Consider the following 22,409-nt stretch of genomic DNA (forward strand, 5'->3'; position numbering starts at 1 on the left):
ACTCAGTTTTGAAAAGCCCCACAGGGTTAGGATGCTTATTGGCTGATTGTCAGACTTTATGTTAATTTATATGATTGAGAAATCATGAATAAACTCCTGCCAAAGTAAGCTTGCTCATGAAGCTCACTTTCCATTACTCCCTCAACTGACAGAGTTAGCAATACCACACTCTCAAGGCATTTTGGTACCCTGTCTTATGTCTAACATAAAATAAAAAAAAAATTGATGAACATTAAAAAAAAATTTGAATTTCATTGACGTGCGGATAAATACCTGAAGGGGAGTTCCAAAAAGGATGGAGTTCGGCTGATATCAGTGGTAGCAGATGACAGAACAAGGAACAATGGTCTCAAGTTGCAGTGGGGGAGGGTGGTGAACCACTAGAATGGGTTACCTAGGGAAGTGGTGGAATTTCCATCCTTAGAGGTTTTTAAGGCCCAGCTTGACAAAGCCCTGGCTGGGATGATTTATTTGGTGTTGGTCCTGCTTTGAGCCAGAGGTTTGACTAGATGACCTCCTGAGGTCTCTTCCAAACCAATTTTATATGATTCTATGTTGAACAAAACCAGCCCCAGGACCGACCCCTGGGGCACTCCGCTTGGTACCGGCTGCCAACTAGACATCGAGCTGTTGATCACTACCCATTAAGCCCGACAATCTAGCCAGTTTTCTATCCAGCTTATAGTCCATTCATCCAATCCATATTTTTTTTAACTTGCTGGCAAGAATACTGTGGGAGACCATATCAAAATCTTTGCTAAAATCAAAATATATCACGTTCACCCCTTTCCCCATTCTCAAGGAAAATGATCAGGGGGCCGGGGCCCATGACTTATGAGGAGAGGGTGGATTTGATATCAGCTTTCAACTACCTGAAGGGGGGTTCCAAAAAGCATGAAGCTCAGCTGTTCTCAGTGGTGACAGATGACAGAACAAGGAGCAGTGTGGAATCTCCATCCTTAGAGATTTTTAAGGCCTGGCTTGACAAAGTCCTGGCTGAGATGATTTAGTTGGTGTTGGTCCTGCTTTGAGCAGGGGGTTGGACTAGATGACCTCCTGAGCTCTCTTCCAACCCTAATCTTCTATGATTCTATAAAAACAGACCACCAGAATCAAATGTGTACATCAATGGTTTGTTTGTTTTGTTTGAAGCAACCCTGAATGACTCACAATCACAAACAAAATTTGTCCAACAAAACAAAGGAGACCCCAATACAAAAACCAGTAACTACATCTTACACACTTGCCAGTTTCAGAATAGATAAAATAGTTTGTGCTTTAGCACCCAAAGGCATCATTAAAGATGAGCTGAAAAGCTTTTGTAAATAAATAAACAGGTGTTAAAGACTCCATAACAGCAATAGAGAGACTAAAAACTATATATGCATTTACATTTTAATCCTTTTGGATTGCTCTGGCTTTGAAGTAATTTTTTATCATACAGTTTCTTTGAAATTGATGAAATTTTAGGACATACTGTTGGATTTTTTGATATATTCAATAACACTGTTAGTACAGTGGGTGTATATGGGTATACTGTCCCTTGAATATTCTGCAAGAGTCAAATAGATAAAATAAAATATTTGTTTAGATGAAGGGGGGAAAAAAGGAATGAAAAAGATGTGGGGAAACATTTTTTTCCCTAATTGTATTGAATGAGTGAGGAGTTCTGTAGAAAAAATAATATATGAATATGTAATTAAAGTTTGTGTTATAATGCATACAAATGAGAGGCAGAATTAAAACTGCTGGGGTAACTTTTGCAAGTGTTTGACCTTGCAACCTTAATATTTTAATATCATTATTTTAATATGGGCAAAGGGGTGTTGTATTTCATTACAATTTATTTGTATTACAGTAGTCTCTGGGGGGCATCAATTAAAGATCAGGGCCCTGTTTTTCTTGGTGCCATACTATTAATTACAAGCAAGAAAAAGAAATAAACTCAAATATTTCAGAACATTAAAAATGTTTGATTTGAGTTCAGTTAAAAAAGTGGGGGCGGGTGTGTGAGAGAGTAGGAATTTCTTTCTTTACCCAAACCAATGCATCCCTTCAGTATTATATAGTATGGTTCTGGTCCTTTAAATGCTTACTGTGCTAACTCACATACATTGAACAGGCCTTGGTCTCCACAGATACTTTTAAAGTATGCATCACCTGATGGTAGTCAGCTTTGCAGACCCAAACAAAATATTTGGAGGTCTAACTCTCCCCCAGTGGAATGCAAACATGAAACTTCCAATACATGTTCTGTGCCAACAGGAAAATCTGGACCTTAGTGCTATGTATAATTTTTACTTCTTATTTTAATATCCCTTCTTTAATTATAATAATATTTGCACACATTTGGGAGGTAAACTTAAACATTTGATTCCATCTTTTCTTTACTGAACAAAAGAGATTTTTAAAACAGTAACAATATACCAAAAGGGAGGAAAGAGTAACAGTCTCAGTAACAACTCACAAAGATTCCATTATCATGAGACACATGCAAAGTTCAGCTGCATGAGACTGAAAGCTGAACATATTTAGCCACCTGAGAATTGTGGGTCACTATGCACACACTTCGACTGTTTTTATTATGGGTATACTGGGTATAAAATATAATTATTTTATAAAAATAATTGTTTTTAAGATATTAAATGGGTAAAACAAAAATGATTATTTCTGTGTAAAAGTAATTTTTATTGAGCCTAAAAACACTGAAAATAAAAGTAGCTTGGAGCCTTTAACAAGTGGGCTGCCAGTACATCTAAACAAAGTGTTCACAGTGAAATATAGAACTCATCGGTATCATTACAAACTTGAAATTCGGATTAGGTTTTGCCACAGTTCAAAAAGTTTTTAGCAAAGCTTGGCTAATACATGGTCTTAGAACAAAATCTTACAAAATTGCAATTTTTCATAGATCCAGAGATTTTAATGCCAGAAGGACCTATTATGATAAGAATGGCCATACTAGGTCGGACCAATGGTCCATCTAACCCAATATCCTGTCTTCCAGCAGCGGCCAATGCCAGCTGCTTCAGAATGAATAGAATAAGCAATAATTTATCATTTATATCACCTCCTACATAACATAGGCTATAGAATTTCATCCACAAATTCCTTAATCATGGCTGAGCTAGACAATGTATTTTAGAAAGATACCCATTCTTGATTTAAAGAGTCCAAGTGATGGAAAATTTACCACATCTTTAGTAAATTGTTTCAATGGTTAATTATCCTCGCTGTTTAAAATTCTCCATTTCAATTTTTCTAGCTTCAACTTCTAGACATGGGTTCTCACTAAGTCTTTCTCTGCTAGATTGAGCAGCCCTCAGGTATCAGGTATATTCTCCCTGTACAGGTACTTGTAGACCATGATTAAGTCTCTGAAGTGAAATAGATTGAGCTTCTTAAGTTTCTATTGTAAGGTATATTTTCCAGACCATGCAACAATTTCAACACAAAACCAGGTAAAATTCATCAGGTTAGATTGTGATTTCCTTTGAGATCTTGATTGTCTGTTTGTTCATTTTAGGGGTATGGGTTCGCATAGATAAACACTATGAAATTTGTTTATACTAATGCTTGTGAAGCAAAACCTTTGAGTATTTCTTATTATTCTTATTCCTAGTTGTATTTCTAGTTATCAGTTCCAAATTACTTTTTGAAGCAATTTTACCATCTTATGACAGTTCAGAGATGTATAAGAAATCAGTTGCTGATGATTATGGTGGTGGGAAAATTAGTTCCTGTAAGACAAATGTCCTTCTCACAAAAAAACACCATCACAACTGACATCAATTAGCCAAGGACTGAATGAACATGGAAAGTGATTCAGCTTCTCACCCCAAAGATGTCAAGTCATATAGACCTGAAATGAAATATTTCATATTGATCTTCCTGACAGAAAAAGCAACAAGATAGCAAGAAGAGTAGTCTCACTACCAACATTTGAGGCATCCAAGATATCTACATTGCTCAGACCAGACACCTCACTAACCAATCCATTTTCTTCTTTTCTTCAATACATTATATATTTAACTGGTACAATATTTTAGGGTCCATGCTGCTATAGCCTCTCTTAGGTGCATTGTCAAAGGAGAGGTCAGGATCTGATTTATGAGGTAAAGCCTGATATGACCTGAATTGGTAACACTTCTGGACTTGTTCCCACTGGCTTGTTCCCATAGGTTATTCTGTACACTACAATCTTGAGTAGTCAAGGTGGGTATTGGAGTAGCAAAATAATTTGTTTCCAATCTCAGATATATAGGACAGACTCCCTTGCTAAAATAACACTGCTCTACAGCCAAAATGCTTCTGAAATAAATGTAGTCAAACTTTACTAATTCTGGGTCACTGAGAACGAAAATGATGCTTAAAATTGTTGATTGGCTCTAGCTTTCAAGATATGCTATTGGGTCAGTATATACGACCCTTGACTTGGGAATGGCGGAGGATAAGTGAGTTATAAAGGGAAGAGATCTCAATTTAAACCAGAAATGACTAAAATACAGCTTTGACTGGATCTATGAATAAATCTATGACTGGGTTTGGACAGTACTTGCTTTTTCGGCAAAACAATGAATGATGCAATCTGAAGCTGGTATTGAGTCATACATGATATGAATTGCATCATGTTATTCCTAGAAGTCATGGATGATGCAATCATAACGAAGCTTACATCACTCTGCTGAACAAATTGCTCTATATCAGCTCTAGAAATCATACAGTGTCGTGCTCTCTTATTTGTCAGTGTTTGATTTTGCAAAGGGACACATTTTTGTTTAGCCAAAGTGAGCAGAGATGCCTTGTACTTGTGTGAACAGTGCAGATAACTTCTGCTATGTTTGTGGTGAAGTGACTTGCATCACAAAAGCGCAGTATAACCACTATGGTTAAGAAAGCCTATCATCTTTATTTTGGCTGCAAAATTGGAGAGCAGGACAAGAGGTGGGCCCCACACATATGCTGCAAGACTTGTGCAACAAATCTTCGCCAGTGGTTGAACAGGAAAAGGAAATCTATGCCTTTTGCAGTGCCAATGATTTGGAGAGAGCCAACAGATCATACCAGCAATTGTTACTTCTGCATGGTGCCTCCAGTTGGGAAAGGTGTGTCAAAGAAGAAAAAGTGGACTGTGCATTATCCAAACATTCCATCAGCTATACGCCCAGTACCCCACGGAGAAGGACTGCCGGTTCCTGATGCACCAGAATCATTCTCACTTGAGTCAGACGAGGAAGAGGATGAAACTTCTGGTCCTGAACCATCAATGTCACAGGACCCACATTTTCTCCCATCCTCCTCCTCTGAACCACACCTCATAACACAAGGTGAACTGAATGACCTTGTCAGGGATTTGGAACTACCCAAGAGTAAGGCAGAGCTGTTGGGCTCCAGACTACAGCAGTGGAAACTCCTGGCAGGTGATGTTAGGGTTTCCATATTCCGTGACCGTCAAAAGGATCTTGTCCCATTCTTCTTCATGGAAGGTGATCTTGTAGCCTGCAACAACATCGATGGTGTGATGGCAGCCCTCAACATCGTTCACAATCCAGATGAGTGGAGACTGTTCATTGATTCATCCAAGACGAGTCTTAAAGCTGTTTTACTGCATAATGGCAATGTTTTGCCATCAATTCCAGTTGGTCATGCAGTCCATATGAAGGAAAACTATGACAACATGAAACAACTTTTGAGGTGCATATACTATGACCAACATCAGTGGCAGCTTTGTGGCAATTTGAAGGTTGTTGCTCTCTTGCTTGGTCTGCAGACTGGATACACAAAGTACTGCTGTTTTCTCTAAGAATGGGATAGTCGTGCAAGAGATTCCCACTACATCAAGAAAGATTGGCCACTCCGACAGTCATTGGAGCCTGGGAGGAAAAGTGTTCAGCATCCACCACTTGTTGAATCAAAGAAGATTTTGTTACCACCCTTACACATCAAGCTGGGTCTGATGAAGGACTTTGTCAAGGCCATTGACAAAACACAATCAGCTTTCAAGTACCTCCGTGGAAAATTTCCAAGGTTAAGTGAAGCTAAGGGTATGTCTACACTACGAGAGTAGTTCGATTTTAGTTAAATCGAATATGTGCAATCGATATTAGAAAGTCGAACGTATGTGTCTACACTAAGGACAGTAATTCGACTTTGTCAGTCCACACTACCAGGGAAAGCGTCGACATTGGAAGCAGTGCACTGTGGGCAGCTATCCCACAGTTCCCGCAGTCCCCGCCGCCCATTGGAATTCTGGGTCGATCCGCCAATGCCTTCTGGGTAAAAAAATGTGGCGAGGGTGCTTTTGGGTAACTGTCGGCATCCGTCAGTCACTACCGCCCTCCCTCCCTCCCTCCCTGAAAGCGCCGGCGGGAAATCAGTTCGCGCACTTTTTGATCAGTGACAGCGCGGACGCCACAGCACTGCGATCATGGATCCCGCTGCGACCATCGCTGCAGTTGTGGCCGTTCTCAACACCTCGCAGCTTATCATACACCTTTCCCTGAGGCAGATGCAGAGAAATCAGGCGAGGAGGCTACGGCACCGCCGTGAGGGCCTGAAGTCGGAGAGTAGCACAGAGCTGTCAGAAACCACGAGCCGCAGCGCCCAGGACATCACTGTGGCAATGGGGCATGTGGATTTTGTTGAACGGCGATTCTGGGCCCGGGAAACAAGCACGGACTGGTGGGACCGCATAGTGCTTCAGGTCTGGGATGAATCCCAGTGGCTGCGAAACTTTCGCATGCGGAAGGGGACTTTCCTCGAACTTTGTGAGTTGCTGTCCCCTGCCCTGAAGCGCAAGGACACCCGCATGCGAGCAGCCCTGACTGTCCAGAAGCGAGTGGCCATAGCCCTCTGGAAGCTTGCAACGCCGGACAGCTACCGGTCAGTCGCGAACCACTTTGGCGTGGGCAAATCTACCGTGGGGGTTGTTGTCCTGCAAGTAGCCAAGGCAATCGTCAAGGTACTGCTGTCAAAGGTAGTGACCCTGGGAAACGCGCAGGCCATCATAGATGGCTTCGCTGCGATGGGATTCCCAAACTGCGGTGGGGCTATAGATGGGACTCACATCCCTATCCTGGGACCGGACCACCAGGCCAGCCAGTACATCAATAGAAAGGGCTACTTTTCAATGGTGCTGCAAGCACTGGTGGACCATCGGGGACGGTTTACAAACATCTACGTCGGATGGCCGGGCAAGGTTCATGACGCTCGCGTGTTCAGGAACTCTGGTCTGTTTAGACGGCTGCAGGAAGGTATTTACTTCCCGGACCACAAGATAACTGTTGGGGATGTGGAGATGCCTACAGTGATCCTCGGGGACCCAGCCTACCCGCTAATGCCCTGGCTCATGAAGCCCTATACTGGGGCCCTGGACACTGCACAAGAACTCTTCAACTACCGGCTGAGCAAGTGCAGAATGGTGGTGGAGTGTGCTTTTGGCCGTCTCAAGGGGAGATGGAGAAGCTTACTGACTCGCTGTGATCTCAGCGAAACCAATATCCCCATCGTTATTGCAGCTTGCTGTGTGCTCCACAATCTCTGTGAGAGCAAGGGGGAGACCTTTATGTCGGGGTGGGAGGTTGAGGCAAATAGCCTGGCTGCTGATTACGCCCAGCCAGACAGCCGGGCGATTAGAAGAGCCCAGCGGGACGCGCTGTGCATACGGGAGGCTTTGAAAGCCAGTTTCAAGGGTGAGCAGGGTACCCAGTGACTTTTAAGTTTGTGGACACAGAAGCTGAACTTGCCCCCGTTTCTTTACCCAGTTGCCGTCGACTATCCTCTCCAGTTACATACCCCCTTCACCCCCTTCCCAAAAAATAAAATCTGTTCTGTTTTGTTAATGGACACCGTTGTCTTTATTACTGTTTTCGCGGGAATGTTTTAAACCTGGGACGCAGACTGTGGCGGGGGGCGGGTTTAGTGTTGTGATGCAAATGATGCTTCTAAACTCCAGGAATGACAGGCTCCGCGGTGGTGGACTGGTTGTTTCAACGGAGCCTGCCAGCCCTCCTGGCCGGGACTGCGTGTATGTGTCGGCTATGTGACTGTCTTGCAGGGGGAGGAGAGTTACAGATCCCCTGCTGCGCGGCTCTGTGATCCAGGGTAAGGACCGCTGCATAAGATCTGTAACTGCCCTCCCCCGCCACCAAGTCACAGAGCAACACCACCCCCCCCACCACACAGAACATGAAAACCACCTCCCAGACTGACCAGGATAACTAGTCACTGCACTGTATATGTGCCCTGCTGCTGGACCTGCCCCTTGCTAAAGGTGACTGTCCTGTCCAATTACCAAGCCCCTTCCCCCCCCTTCAGACAGACTCTCATCTAAAAGAAGAGGATGGAAACAATAATGAACAAAAACGTATTTTTTATTAACAACCGCACATGGAACGGGGGGGGGTGAAACTTGGACGGGGTCTTGTGTGAGGCGGGTAGGAAAGGACTTTTCAAATTTTGGGGAATGAGAGCCTTCTAGTGGTAGAGCAGTCCGCAGGGGTGGAGTGAAATTTTTCACGACCCCTTCCGCCCCTCCGTGTTTGGACTTTGGGTGAGGGGGGTATGGGACTTGGTGGCGGGGCAGGGCAGTTAGAGAGAGACTGCAGCGGGGCTCTCTCCTCCTGCCTCCGGTCCTGCAGAACATCCACAAGGCGGCGGAGCGTGTCCGTTTGCTCCCTCATTAGTCCAAGCAGCGTTTGAGTAGCCTGCCAGTCCTCCTGTCGCCACCTCTCCTCCCGTTCCATGTTTGCCCGGTGCATTTGGGACAAGTTCTCCCTCCACTGTGTCTGCTGGGCTGCCTGTGCTCGGGAGCATCCCATTAGTTCAGCAAACATGTCTTCCCGTGTCCTCTTCTTCCTCCTCCTAATGTGCGCTAGCCTCTGGGCAGATGTGGCTGTGGGAATTGGAAAAAGGGAGTGAATTCCTGAGACAGATCAATGTATCTGTGAACAGAGAACATAGTCTTTCAACAAGACCATGCAGAGCACCTATCACACGCGCACTGAGGACAAGGTCGAATTTTCGGCCCTCGCCTACAGTGCCTGCGGTCTTGCTGTGGCGAGCTGAGGAGCAGGGCAGGACACCGGACTTTGTCTAGCTGTCAAACATGGTAAGCCGTAGACTTGTGGCTGCTTAAAACTTTAAGAGTGGCACTGGCCTCCTTTCGCATAGAAAGCAATGCGAGTCTCTGCTGGCAGCAATCCTGCAAGCATGAACTCTGGCCCTGTCCCACCCCCTCGCGGCTGTAAACCGCGTGGCTGTAAACCGGCAGTTGCAGTTCTGTAAAGGGACGGGCAAGCAGTCCCAATACTAACTTTCCCCTACCTAATTCACAGCAGGGAGTCATGCCAGACATCACCCTCCTGAAGGTCTCGGAGAGCCAGAAGGAGCGGATGCTTCGTGACAGCCTGCAGAAACCGGGGCCATTTGCTGCAATGCTCTGCAAGGCCATGATCTCCGAGTACCTGCTGGCGTTGTGGCAGGGAAACGTCTCATACCACGGGGGGCCTAACAAGCTCTCCCTGCCCAGGAACCTGCTCATGAGGCTTGAAAAACACCTGCAGGAGACCTATGAGGAGTTCTCCCCGGAGGATGTCGCCTCTATCCCCGGATACATTGACCAGTTTTTGGGTTAGGTGCCCTTGGAGGGACAAAAGAGTGCAGCATTTTGGGCATTATAATCATGAAGCGGACATTGTGAAATTTTTTGAAAATAGACTATATATTGAAGCGCCCAAAGACAGAGTAATCATGATACACTTTGCACAGATTCCCGTTTTGTTGGACTTTCCTGTTTACATGTTTTGAAGCACTTTACCCACTGTTAATATTTTAAATCTTCCTGTTTTGTTGTAAATAAATGTTTACATGTTTTAAAGCACTTTACCTATTGTTAATATTTGAAATATGCCAGTTATGTTATAAATAAATGTTTAGATATTTAAAACACTTACTGCTTGATCCTTCCCCTGAATCTGTGTCTGGGATAACGGCTGGGGAGGGTTGGTAGGGGATCTCTGTGAGGGTGATGAAGAGCTCCTGGCTGTCGGGCAAATCAGCGTTGTAAGCGCTGTCGACTGCCTCGTCCTCCTCATCTCCTTCCTCCTCTTCCCCGTCCGCTGAGGAACCGGCCGCGGACAATATCCCATCCTCAGAATCCACGGTCAGGGGTGGGGTAGTGGTGGCGGCCGCACCTAGGATGGAATGCAGTGCCTCGTAGAAACGGGATGTGTGGGGCTGGGATCCAGAGCGTCCGTTTGCCTCTTTGGTCTTCTGGTAGCCTTGTCTCAGCTCCTTGATTTTCAAGCGGCACTGCGTTGCATCCCGGCTGTATCCTCTCTCTGCCATGGCTTTAGAGATCTTCTCATAGGTCTTTGCATTCCGTCTTTTGGAGCGCAGCTCGGAAAGCACGGACTCATCTCCCCACACAGCGATGAGATCCAAGACTTCCCGATCAGTCCATGCTGGGGCCCTCTTTCTATTGGATTGCACGGCCATCTCTGCTGGAGAGCTCTGCATCGTTGCCACTGCTGCTGAGCTCGCCACGGTGTCAAAACAGAAACTGCGATTCAAACTGCCCAGACAGGAAAAGGAATTCAAATTTTCCCGGGGTGTGGCTGGTCAGAGCATCCGAGCTCGGACTGCTGTCCAGAGCGTCAACAGAGTGGTGCACTGTGGGATAGCTCCCGGAGCTATTACCGTCGAATTCCATCCACACCTAGCCTAATTCGACATGGCCATGTCGAATTTAGCGCTACTCCTCTCGTTGGGGAGGTTTACAGAAATCGATTTAAAGAGAGCTCTATGTCGAACTAAATAGCTTCGTGGTGTGGATGGGTGCAGGGTTAATTCGATATAACGGCGCTAAATTCTACATAAAAGCCTAGTGTAGACCAGGCCTAAGATAAAGGAAGGTGTCTTTGTTGGTCTTCAGATTCGTGAACTTCTTCGAGATGATGCATTTGACCATGCACTGCATGGCAAGGAAAAGACGGCATGGAAAGCCTTCCAGTTAGTGGCAATAAATTTTCTCGGAAACAACAAGGCAGACAACTACAGGTTGTTGGTGGAAAACCTCCTCAAGGCATACAAAAGCCTTGGTTGCAACATGTCACTAAAGATACATTTTTTGCACTCTCATCTAGATTTTTTTCCACCGAACTGCGGAGCAGTGAGCGACGAGCACGGCGAGCGATTTCACCAGGACATTGCAACAATGGAGAAATGCTATCAGGGCAAATGGAGCCCATCAATGCTTGCAGACTATTGCTGGACAGTGACAAGAGATGCTCCATTTAATGAATACAAGAGACAAGCCAAGAAGCGCCGAGTAGACACTGAATAGGACTAAACTATGTACAGAATAGTTTTTTGCCTTTTGTTTCATAATAAATTTTATTTATATACCCCTTTTGCTGATTTTTAAAGTGTTACGTAAACAGGACAGGTGAAATATTATCATGTAAAGCAACCATAAACACATGAAAAGACCTAGGTTTACAATTTATGAATGTCAAGTATCAGGGGGTAGCCGTGTTAGTCTGTATCTACAAAAACAACAAGGAGTCTGGTGGCACCTTAAAGACTAACAGATTTATTTGAGCATGAGCTTTCGTGAGTAAAAACCAAAGAAGTGAGGTTCTTACTCACGAAAGCTCATGCTCAAATAAATCTGTTAGTCTTTAAGGTGCCACCAGACTCCTTGTTTTCAATTTATGATTAAAACTCTACTATCTACACAATATACATAGACATAAAATGTAAAAACTTAAATATCTTAGAAACAGTAGCCAATCAGTTGTTTTAATTGTCATATTTGAATTCAGCACATCAAAATACATAATAAATAGCACATTTTATCTCTGAAGCAGACGACTTCTCAAAAATTGTAGACCAGTGTGATCTAGCCCTCTGTTCTTCCTGTGTGCTTTTGAGTTTCTTGCCATGTTTATTGTCAGGGCAACAGTGAATTGCATGGGTTAGTCATCATATTCCATATCTTCCCTGGAAATTCAATTTTTTTAAATAAATGAGGCTCAGGATTAAATTTTCAAAGAGATCTCAATCCAGCTTTGCACACTCCTCCACCATCATCACTTTTTAAGATTGGAGAAGCTGTGCAACTACTTTTTTATCTAGCCTCCAAATTGTAGCAATCCTCCAGAAAGAGACCACTTTGAGACACCACTTTTCTAGCATTCTTTCCTGAGTCACTGACATGCACGCAACTGGGGAAGAGACTGACTTTAAGTAAAGATAGGAGTTGAATCAAAAAATTCCCCAATATCATTCCTCTTACCCTGATTTCTTTCTTTATAAGTTACAGATTCTACTCCATAAAGGGATAGCCATGCCCACTAGAGAGGAGATGCTTTCTTCTCTAGATAGGGAAGCTGAGATTCCCACTGAGCCTTCTTGGGCTAGTAGCCACAAAGGGTATTTTCTGCCATGAAATCATTAGTAATTACTGAAAGTTGAATCTGGTCCATTGTGTATTGATTTAAATAATTTAATTTCATTACAAAATAGGCATATTACCGGGACAGTCAGTGTTTTAGCCATAGAACTCTGTCCATAGCCAGGGCACATAATTTTCTTCTAATTTGCCTACAAGGGAATTTAATTAGTTGTAAAGTGGACAATATGGTAAATGCTGGAAATTCTATTAATTATTAGCTTAGTAAAAGGAACTACTGTTCCCTGAACACAGATGAAGATGGACAAGGCATTGGGAATCTCCACAGGATCAAAGGCCCCTCCCTAGCTGCTACTCCACTGTCTGGAGTGAAGTAGCCTCTGCAGCCTTGATTTTCCCTACTAGATGGGCGCAATGAACACTAGATATACACAGTTGTGGAGACATTGGCCCCATTCTCAAAGAGCCACTGTGTATGGTCCCACAGGGAACACTGAGCTGAGCTTCACTGTGTACAAATGGTGTGCATCCCTGCATGAGCTTCCATGATCCATTTCCTTTCTCCCGCCACTGTGCACCCCAGTTCTACTGAAGGCAGGGCCTTCCACACCTGAGCGTGAGCAGAGGAAGAAAGAACAGCATTGGGGCCAAGAGCACCCAGAATATACATATTTTTTATATTAAAGCTGATTTTAGTGTTGGTGATTTTTTTGAGTGAAAATCTATTTTCACACTGAACATCCACAGAGTAATTGACACATTCAGCAGTTATTTCACACACCTTTACTTATCAGTCATTTGAAATCTACAACTACAATATCTACTGCTAATGAGTTTCAAATGCATAATGAGTTCATTTGATTGACAGCCCTTGACCAATAATAAAGTCAATTTCTACAGCTGAAATAAATGTTTCTATATTAGAAACATATATTCATTTCAACAATAGAAAAATAACACTTTTTGGCTCCAAGGTGTTCATAAAACAAATATGCTATCCCTTTTTGGAAGATGTTATTAAAAGCAGCCTCTAACATGGCTGCATAATAAGTTTGAGTTGTCAGGACAAGCTGGTTTTGTACACCAGAATAAGAAGTTAGACACCTATCTACCAAATCTGCATGCACTGCATGTAGGAGGCCAGCAATTGAGGCAAGGCATGGTTTTGTTTGTTTGTTTGTTTTTTCTTGTACTTCCATGTAACATTTTCTTTACCTTCTCCCTGAGCAGGGCAGCCTGTGAAGCCTTCTGAGGCTCACAGCTCAGCAGGCCAAGCATATTCTCCTCTTGATAGAGCCCAAAATGAGCAGCTCCCCTGTGTGATGCCATTTGGGTTTGGCTGTGGGAGGACAATGAAATGACATTGTAGAAATGACCTAACATGAATATGAAAAATAGCTTTTCACTTGGAACCAGTTTTAAGAGGCATTAATATATAATAGCACCAGTAATGTTTTCCTCCTTTGTAGCTAAACAGTGTTTGATTTGAGCCAGTATAATCTATTTTCTCACTTTTCTGTCTTTGTTCTTTCTGTTTTCTTCTAAAGTTTATAAGTATGAGGATTCATTTGATTCTATCAAATCTCCTAAACTGGAAGACCACTATAGCACTGCCTTTGTCAGAATTCAAACATTTTAAATGTAATTTTTATAATGATAGTTGGGGTCAGATCCTACATTCCTGATTTAGGCAAAACTTCCACCGAAGTCCCACTATAACCTTCTTATTGGTATCTCTATGAAAGGAGACCTTTAGTTTTACACATTGGTTTTGTTAAGATTCATTTAGTATCTTCAGCTTCTGAATTTCCCATCTTTTCTTCTTTACAATTTTCAATTCTGTTCATACCTTTATATTAAGCTGATATTTTTGTTAATAGTTGTGAGGGGAAATATTTTAATCTTTTAAATTGTAGTTATCTACATTTAGACTGTCTGCCTAAGTTTATTCCTTTTTACATAAAAATCATTAATTTGAACAATTTTAAATATTACATGGGAGAAATACTGGATACTGTTAAGAACATAAAAATGGCCATACTCAATCAGACCAACACTTGGGATCCAATACTTTTTAGGCATTGCCAATTTCTACAAATAGTTCATCAAGGGTTTCTAGGGGATGCTTGTCCCAGTCACAGCCCTCCTGCAGATGGGACCCCATTTTTCTTGGGCCCTAGGGGCTCAAGCAGATTTTGAGTGCAGAAATTCATCACAGCCCCCATTTTGGTTCACCCTCACCTGGACCCGCCATTTATGGTAGAAACAGATGCCTCAAACGCCATGCTGGCAGCAGTCCTCTCCCAAACAGTAGCCTCCAATGGTCAGATTCACCCTTGCATTTTTTTACTCACACAAGCTCACCACAACGGAGGAAAACAATGACATCCTTGATAAAGAGCTACTGGCTATCAAAGAAGCCTTCAAGAAATGGTGGCATCTCTTGGAGAGTGCAAGCTTCCCAATCCAGGTCCTTGCTGATAGTAAAATCCTTGGAATTCCTGAAGACAGATCAGCACCTAAATCAGCAACAGGCCCACTGGTTCTTTTTTAACATGATTTGACTTTGTGGTGACCTAATGCCCTAGGACCAGGAATGGGAAGACAGATGCATTATCCCAAAAGGGAAGTAGTGCAAACCTAACCAAGAGTCACCATCCATGATCTATGAACTGTCAAATTTCATTTTGGGCACTGCTATCTATAACCTGCTGCCCTTCATACATGTCCTGCTGCCCAACAATCCTTTTGCAGTTCAGATCCACCCAGCACTGGACAATGCCAGCTCCCAGACTGCCTTGACTTTCACCCTCCATGAAGGAATTCTGTATTGGAAGGGATGCATCTATGTACCTAGTGGCCAACCTAGGCTGAAAGTCCTACAAATCTGCCACAATGCTCCTCTGGTGGGTCATTTCAATCAATTCAAGACCCAGGTCATGAAGTCAAGGAGTTTCTGGTGACTGCCCCCAGTGCTTCAGAAGCAACCTATGACTGGTCCTGTGAACTATGTGCCTACACCAAACTCGCTTGGTCTCCTTCAGCTTTTGTCCACTCCACCTCAGCTTTGAGCTATCATGTTGATTGACTTCATTGTGGATCTACCACCCTCCCAAGAGTACACCATACTTCTCATGGTAGTCGATCACCTGACAAAGATAGTGCATTTTATATCATGTTGCGGTCTCCCCACTGCCCAGCAAACATCCTGTCTATTCAAAGACAATGTCTTTTGCCTTCATGGATAGCCCACAAGCACAGTATCTCATGGAGGGTCTCAGTTCATTTTCTACTTTTGGCAGGAATTTCTGTGCTTCACACCTCGACCATGTACCACCCTAGCACCAATGGGCAGGCAGGGAAAGTCAATCAGATCCTGGAGTAGTACCTAAGATGCTTTCTAAATTACCACCAGGAAAATTGGCTGGCACTCATTCCCCACACAGAATTCACCTACAGCAACTCCACACACACTGTGACCCAGCAGATCCCTTCTCAAATTATGGGTTCCACTCTCATTACCACCCTGAAATCCCTCTCAACTCACCAATGCCAACTGTTGCTGATCTCGCTACACACATCCACCAAGTACATCAGAAACTCGTGCACCAGTTAGAAGAGGCTAAAACAAAGTACAAGCGTCATGTCTACTGACACCATCAACCAACCTCTAACCTCAAGGTAGGGCATAAGGTTTGGCTATCCATCCAAAATCTGCACTCCACCTGTTCATCTGCAAAACTGGACCACAAATGTTTGCATCCATTTTCAATCTCAGAACAAATTAACCCAATTGCCTTTCTATTTCAGCGACTAGACTGTGTTCCACATCTCCCTTCTGGAACCATTCATCAATAATCTATTCCCACAATGCACTACTCCTCCCCCTCCAATAATAACCATGCAAGGCCCAGAGGAATATGTAGCCCAGCAGATTCTGTACTCCCACCAAGTCTGGGGAAGACTCCAATATCTGATTGACTAGGAGGGATATGGCCCAGAGGAGTGTTCGTTGGAACCCGTGGAACACATGCATGCCCCAGACCTTCTGTGTGTTTTCCACCAGGCTTACCCCAAGAAACCCAGCTCAAGATTTCCTGGGAGGCAACCCTGAAGGAAGGTATGTGCTGTCAGGGACTGACCAGCTAGGGACAGCTGCTGGCCTGCTCCCTGACTAACTGCGCTGCTAGGCAACTAATGAGTCCATCTGCATGCCTGAGAACTCTCAGAACAGCCCCAGTGCCTTGGTTGGCTGCTGGTTTAATAGTCCTGCTTATAGCCTGGCCGCACAGCAGTTCATTGTCTGATCATTGTATATCATGCCCACAACTGCACTTGCCCTTGTTCCAGTACCTGCTTCGGCCTGCTTCCAATCGCTGTTCCAGCCCCTGTTTCTGCTTAGTCCAACCGGTGCTTCAGCACTTTTCCTGCTCATTCCAGCCCATGTTTATAGTCCTGCTCCAGCCTACTTCCCTTCCCTGCTCTTGCTCAGCTCCAGCCTCTGCTCCCCTTTGGCTTCAGACTTCTGGATTCAACCCCTGGCTCTACCTCTGTCTTACGACTCCAGTTGACCTCTGGTTCTGGCATTCAGCTTCTGTCTCTCTTGTATTTATACCTGGCTCTGCCTCTGGCTTGCAACTCTGGTTTCCACCACCCCCTCCCAGATGTGGCACTTGGCTTGTGACCCCACCGGTACTGACCCCTTGTTAGACCCGCAATAGAGGTCTCCCTACAGGATGGGGAGCAGGCAGATACCGGACACAGTGTTGGTATGTAATACTCTAAATGCCCTTTATTGATTACAAAACAAACCTTACTCACTCCACATTCACACCCCAAACATACTATACCAGAGTCCAAAGGTCAGAATGGTCCCGATGGCTAGTCAAGATTCCTTCTGATCATAAGATCATAAGATGCGGGGAGCTGGCAAAAACCACATCTATATCCATACAGGGCTCTGGATCAATAAACAACTCCAATTTGCAGAAATCATAGGCAACCATGCATAGTCCATACCATCTCATCATCGGTTCTTTGCCTTTGTTTACTAGGCCTTCTACCCACACAATTCCAAAGAGACAATCCTGGGCGGGCCATCATGATGCAAGGTGTGCCATTTCCTCCAATTCTTTTACAATTTTATATCAGTCTAGCTGGTGTTATTTCCTTTTCTGATGATTTTCCATATTTTTCTTGGAACATAACAAGATTGTTTTTGCACAAATAGTTCTAACAGTTTTTGACCTTAAGTTCTTGCTTTGGTTGCCAACTTGCAATGCATGTATTCATGTCAAACACGTGTCATTCATACCAGGCCTCAATGACCTATAACGTATTACATGGATATATGAATCACAATGTATATATGTATATCCCAGCACCCTTGGCTAATTTCCTGGCCTCTGCTTATCCTGGACCCAGCTCTAACCAGTTGACCAACCTCTCACCTTCAGCACTAGGCCTGACCAACTGAGGCCTGGTTGGTAACAATACACCATGATCACTGGCTCCTCCCCAACACTGCACATAAGTCTGTCTAGATGTCTCAAGAGGTCCACAGCCTTCACGCCCAGCAGGCAATTCACCATGCGGTTCTCCTGGTCATCACAAACCCAATTATCTATATTTCAAAAAAATGAATCCTTCATTACTATTGCATATCTCTTCCTAATACCAGGGGTGCCCTCCCCTAAGAGGAATCCTTAGTGTGAGAGGATACTATGATATCATATGGAAGGAAGGTCCCTATTATGGGATTATTTCCCTCCATTCCAGGTTGATGTTCTCCTTCCCCAAGAGTTTCATCCTCCTCAACAGCATGGTAGCTGTCAAACTGGAGGTGGGACTGCTCTACTGTGACCCAGAAAGTTTTGTCTGTTATTTGTATGTAATTACTAGCTGTGTTCTATCAACAGGTAAACATATCTGAACAGAGAATTAAGCTTGCTTTTGTCTGGCAGCCTTCTAAAAGTGATAAAATGATGCAAAAAGAATGATATTTATTATCTCAAGTACGGCAAATGTAAAGAAAATTCCAGTACTTTGGCAGAATAGCCTTTAAACAGTTATTTTTTTCATTGTTCTAAATGCAGTTGTAAGCTGCTTCTCTTGTTCTTCCTGCAATATAATAATAAAAATGCACCCCAACTCAGTTTATTTTCAGATATAGAGTTGTTGGTTATAAATTGAAATTGAAGAGAGTGGTTGAAGGCACAGAGATTAGCACATTATATGCTTGGTTTTTAGTCCAGGCTAGTTTAATTAGTATGAAATGCTCACAATGCAACTCATATCCATGACAGGTTTCAGAGTATCAGCCATGTTAGTCTGTATCAGCAAAAAGAACAGGAGTACTTGTGGCACCTTAGAGACTAACAAATTTATTTGAGCATAAGCTTTTGTGGGCTAAAACCCACTTCATCGGATGCATGCAGTGGAAAATACAGTAGGAAGATTTTTTTTCTCTCCTGCTGGTAATAGCTCACCTTAACAGATCACTCTCATTATAGTGTGTATAATAACATCCATTGTTTCATGTTCTCTGTGTATATATATATCTTCCTAGTGTATTTTCCACTGCATGCATCCGATGAAGTGGGTTTTAGCCCACAAAAGCTTATGCTCAAATAAATTTGTTAGTCTCTAAGTTGCCACAAGTACTCCTGTTCATATCCATGAGGAACTCACCTGGTTCCATGTTTTATTGCACAGTTTATTTTTGATCCAGTTTGCTGAAAGAGTCACAAAGGCCATATCTACACTACACAGTTAAGTTGACTTAGGTTACATCAATGACCATAAACTGCTGTAATTACGTCACTTGTGCATGTTCATACAATACTCCTTGTGCCAGCACCAACAGAAAGAGCAGTGCACCATGGGTAGCTACCCCATTGTGCAAATAGCCACCTTCTCCCACTAGGAATTCTGGGAATGGATTACAATGCATCATGGGGGTGGCCTATAGAGCCGGCCCTGGAGCAGGGAAAGAACTACATTTCCCAGCATTCCCTCGGCCGCAATTAACAGGAAAGGGAGGGGGAAGGAGTGTGGAACTGAAACCTCATGCTGCAGCTTGCTGTGAATGATAGGGACAGAGCCAGCTGTAGGTTTTTTGTAGGGTGTTGGTGGATCACCGGGGTCATTTCACTGACATCAATGCGGGGTGGTCAGGGAAGATGCATTACACATGCATCTTCAGGAACACTGGCCTATATAGAAAGCTGCAAGCAGGGACTTTCTTTCCAGAACAGAAGATTCTAACAGGAGATGTGAAAATGCCCATGGTGATCCTGTGAGACCCAGCCTACCACTTACTCCTGTGGTTCATAGAGTCTTACACTGGAAACCTTGACAGCAATAAGGAGCATTTCCACAAGAGGCTCAGCATATGCAGAATGACCGTAGAATGTGCATTTGGCAGATTAAAGAGTCACTGGCGCTGCCTTTTTGGTATGTTAGACTTCAATGAGGAAAATATTCCCATAGTCAGAGCAGCCTGCTGTAGTTTGCATAATATTTGTGAAGCCGGGTGGGGGGAGGGGGAGTTTCCTAGGGGTGAAGTGTTGAGATGATTGCCTGGTGGCTGATTTCTAGCAGCCAGTCACCAGAGCTATTAGAGGGGTTCAATGGTGGGGGTGGGGCTATTGGAATCAGGAAGGCTTTGAAGCAGCCCCAGTAATGTGTCTTTCTGTAATGCATTCAGCCAAGAATTGTTTACTTGCTACCTTGAATGATCCCTGTAATGATTCCAGACTGAGCATTAATTGATGTCTGCAAATGTGCCAGTTGCCACTGTGTATTAATTTTTACTGCAGCCCCCCTGTGTATGTCACAAATAAAGAATCACTGTCTTTGTAAAACCAATTTTTTATTAAACAGCAATACACAGATTAACATTTCTTACAAGGGACATGACAGTGAGCAGCACTGTGTTTAAGTTGAGCTTCTGTTATGGAAAATGTCCCTATGGGTGCAGTGCAAGGGGTACTGTGATGGGCTGGGAATGTGAGAGGAATGTGTGTGGGGAGTTTGGGGAGGTCAAGGAAGGCAGTTTTGTATGGGCTGCAGCGGGAGTCGAGCATGTATATGTTCCACCTGCAACATAATCAGGGACCTGAGCATCTCTGATTGGTCCTCCATGAGCTTTATCATTCGCTCCTGCCCTTCTATTATCTGGTCTTGCCCCTGTCTTCTCTCCTGCTGTAAATGTCTAGTTTTTTTTGTTTATTTTATCTCTCCAGTCTCTGTGCTCGCTATCAGCCTGATTTCACAATTGCAGCATTTTGTGAAACATGTCCTCGTTACTCCTCTTTCACTTCCTTATCTGACAGAGGCTCTCTGCCAATGTGTAGGAGCTGGCCCTCAAGGCCACATCTGTAGAAGCAAAAGAAACAATAAATAGAGTCAGTATTGTGTGTGCACTCACAGCCTCGAATCATAAAAGTTATGTAAACCTCTTTCTCACTTTCCGTTAGCAAGCAGGCAGCACAGCCAGAGCACTAAACATGGTGAGTTTGGCCCAGACATGGTGGTGCAAGATGGGACAAAGGGTCTGGGTGGTTTGAGAAAGGGATCAGTAGAAGCACATAGGGACACTATTCTGAATACTGGCACTGTTTTCCACAGATGGAGGTGATTGACGCTGAAATCACATACTGAGGGTAACCAAAAATACAAGGGCATCTCCTGCATGCATGCGGCTTCAAACAGGATTGAAGAGTCTCTGCAGGAAAGTTTCCTAGAGATCTCTATGGAGGATTCCCATGGGATCTGGGTGTGCATTAATAACTTTTTCCGCTGGGCCCCAACTGAGTAGCTGCACAGGGGAATGCAAAGCAGATGCAAACAGTACCTAGTGTTGTTAATTTCAATCCCTTCTCTCACATGCACCATGTAACAAAATAAAGGACACCTCTACACCTTTGGCTCAAACTCAGCTTCAGATTTTAGTGAACCTGGGCTGATTTATGGTTGGATTCTGAAATCATGCCAGATTTAAAGTGAAGCTCAGAGAGAACCCACATGTATCGAAACCAAAGGAAATGGTGGCATGAATCACCAGGAAGAGAAATTGCAGTATTTCAAAATCTCTGATTATCATATCCAAGCTGTAGAACTGAGTTTTATATTATAAGCGTGAAACCTAGTAGGGCATACGTACGTAGATCTCCCCTGCCAGACATGTAAGCACTCATTTAATTCTTTTGGGATGATGGCCCTGTACACGCATGCATGCGTGCATGTGCACGCACACACACACACACACACACACACACACACACACACACACTTGTTCTCTTTTTCAGTGCTTATATTCATTGTAGATGACAGCCACTCCAGCCATGTAAAGTCAGATTATTCAGGCTCTATGAAAGTGGAGTGTGGGACAATAGGGAAAGTGAAATCTATTCCCCACCTCAGGGTCAATATATGATGATGTCATGTGAGCCTTCCCCACTCCCTACTGCCTATGGCCTACAGTAGTAACTGAAGCCCCTACACTAGTTGTGTTGGTACTTGGGTCATTGGATCTGTGAGGGATAGGTGAATCTGCAGCCCTTCCCTGTGGCTTTTGCCACTGGACTATGCCACTTGGAAGGCAGACCATTTCCACAGAAGGCAGGGAGTGTGCATCTCTGCCAGCAGGCTCTTCTATGAAGGGCTCAAGCGGTGCAGGGGGGCTTTTGTGAATTAGTGAATTTTATTCTGAAAGTAGAGATGTACTCAGCCGCAGACCCAGGGATGCTGGATCTAGAGGTGATGGGGGTACTCCCACACCCCCGGCTAGAAGCGGTTTCTAGTTTGGGTTTACAGTTTGGTTCATTAACTTTCAACACCCTCACTATACAAATTGTTCCAATGCCGCTGCCCAGACCTGAACTTTCCCTAACTTTGGGGAGATTTAAATCCAGGTCTGAACTTCATGGCTCAGCTATTGTGGGCCAAATAGCATTTCAGATCTGAAACTGCTCTGACAGAGGGGAGGGGC

The sequence above is a fragment of the Terrapene carolina genome, unplaced genomic scaffold, assembly GCF_002925995.2.
Source record: "Terrapene carolina triunguis isolate 2854851 unplaced genomic scaffold, T_m_triunguis-2.0 Scaffold613, whole genome shotgun sequence".
NCBI classification, from domain to species: domain Eukaryota; kingdom Metazoa; phylum Chordata; order Testudines; family Emydidae; genus Terrapene; species Terrapene triunguis.